Genomic DNA, 2,529 nt, shown 5'->3' with positions numbered 1-2,529 from the left:
GTGAGCGCCGGCGGCCGCCTGGTCTCCGGGACCCCGGCTGCCCTGCGCCAGGCGAGAGGGACCGCGCCCGCCCTGCCCGGCGCCTGCCCTGCCCAGTGCCCCTCTCAGCACAGGCCCAGCCGGCCGGGAGGGGGGATCTGGTGCAGCAGATGAGCCGGACCGGGACTCTGCTCTGTGGGGTGGGTGAGGGGTGGGGACGGGTGGGCGGGACCAAATAAAGTGATGTCCTTGCAGCGGCCTTGCAGCCTGGACCTGCTGCCTGGCCGCCCCTTACGCGGGGCCTGGTGGGCTTGGGGAAAGGGGCGAGATTCCGGGCGGGGGGCGCGGCGGGCAGAGCAGCTCTGACTGCGTCCAGGTGGCTGACCCTTGTGGTCACATCTGAGGCACCAGCAGGGCGGGGCCCAGGGGCAGCTCCTCTGGCCCAGCCCCTTGGTGTTGGCCCTGAGGAGGGCAGGAGGCGCGCGGTGATGGCCATCGCCGAGACCCCGTGGGCAGCTCAGAATCAAGGGATCAGCTTTTCCTGCACATGGTCACCACACAGGGAAGGGCAGGGCAGGGGGGCCAGAGCCCGCGGCACCACGCTGGGCCAAGCCCTCCTGGGGAGCGTGGCGGCCAGAGCCGGAGGCAGCCCTGCTGGGCCATCTGTCCTCAGCACACCGCCTGCCGGGGTCAGGACGAAGGGACGCTTGGCTGCTGGCTCTGGCGTGGCGCCTGGGCCCCAGGCCAGGGGCACGAGAGCCAGGGCAGCAGGGACCGGCTGTCACCCACCAGCAGCAGCTCCCTGCTTCCCCGAAGCTGAAACCACAGGGCTGGCCACCTGGGTGGACGGTCAGGGTGCAGGCTCCTCGCCGCCGCAGGGCAGAGCTAGGAGGTGCTGCAGAGCCCTCATCTGGTCAGTCGGGGCTCCAGCCTCCTCGGCCAGCAGGTCACAGCCAGGCTGGCCAGTGCCTTGGCCCTCACTCTCACCTTCTTTCTGTCCAGCTCCTGCACCCCTTCCCCTCCCCTTCCCGGGGTGGGGCGCAAGCCTTGGGAGACCACTGAAGCTGCTGGCTGCCCACTAGGGACCTGGGGCATGTGGGGGCGCCCCCAAAAGTTGCAGGATCCACTGGACCCTCATGTGGGTGGGCAGCCCTCCCCCGCCTGTGCTCCCTGGCCTGCCATTCCCATGGGGCCTATTTAGGGCTGGCCCTGTGGGCCCCGGCTCCTGCGCCGAGGCCCGCGAGCAGCTGGCCTGCACTGAGCTGCCGGCTGCCCACGCCGGACAGGCCAGCAGGGGGTTGGCTTTTAAAGGCGGAGGTTATTCCGGGCCAGTGACCGTGTAGATGCTGGGAGGCCGGGCGGATGGGCTAGTGGCGGTGGTCGGGGAGCCCGATAGACGGGGGTGTCTGTGTCCCCCCTGGGAGGCCAGGTGGAGCTGGGGTTTCCCGGGGTCGGCCTTGGAGCAGCCAGCTGCTGTCATCGCTGGTGGTGGCCAGGGTGGGTGCTGCCAGTGTGGATCCTGAAAGGCTATCCCGGGGGGCTGGGGCCACCCCTGCTCACCCTGCCCGGGCAGGGGCCCCTACGGTGCCTTGCCCCAGGCCCAGCAGACGGCCCCCCAGAGCCCCTCAGCCCCAGGGCCCCAACAGCCTGAGACGGGGCCCTGCGTGCGATGTAGAATGGGGGTGTCCCGAGGCCCCGTGGGGTTGCCTAGCAGGCCACTGCCTGCAGCCCATCCCCTGGGCCCTTTCTGTCTTGTCCCCACAAGGCCACGTCCTGGACGTCCCTGGACCCAGGGCCTGACCGCGCGGCCTCCTCTTAGGCAGTTGCCGAGACCGTTTGCAAACAAGGTCGTGTTCTGCTCTGGTGGACCAGAATTCGTGGTTCAGCTGGGCACCCCGGGAACAGGAGCAAGGGGGAGGTGAGGGCCAATGAGGCAGAGCCGTGTGCATGGCACCGCACTGGCCGCTGGCCTTGGAGTCCAGCCAGGCAGCACCCCTCCCCCACACCCCCCCAGGCACACAGAGCCAGGGGCAGTCAGGCGGTGCCAGGCTGCTGGGCCCCAGCTGAGGGGGCTGGGGTAGTCCTGGAGGGTCCTCGCCCTAGGGGGTGGGGGCCTGGCAGGCCTGTCCACTTGCGGCTTTGCATGGCCAGCTGAGCAGCGACTGGCCTCAGGGCTCTGGACTCAGCGTGAGGGAGGAGCCCTGGCTGCGCCTCCCTGGAGAGCTTCTCCCAGGCCTGCTGAACCCAAAGGGGCCGCCCCCAGAGCTGGGCAGTTAGTGACCCTCGGGGTGCCACCTGCCCCCTTGAATAAAAAAGCACAGAATCCCTGGAGTGCTGCAGCGGCCCTGTGGCTGACCAGGCGGAGGCCAGGGCCGGGGGCGGGGCGGCCCGCGGACCTGTGGACCTGTCGTGTGGGGCTCCAGCAGCTGGGGTCCTCGCCGCCCCCCCCTCCCGCAGCGCCCCACGCGTTGCCATGGCGACCACGCTCAGTGCGGCCTCCTCAGGCTTCGGGTTTTAAATATCAACCAGGCAGCCGGAGGAGGCGGCGCC

Source organism: Condylura cristata, unplaced genomic scaffold, assembly GCF_000260355.1.
Source record: "Condylura cristata isolate star-nosed mole 26May11 unplaced genomic scaffold, ConCri1.0 scaffold00058, whole genome shotgun sequence".
Classification (NCBI taxonomy): domain Eukaryota; kingdom Metazoa; phylum Chordata; class Mammalia; order Eulipotyphla; family Talpidae; genus Condylura; species Condylura cristata.
This window is presented reverse-complemented; position numbering follows the sequence as displayed.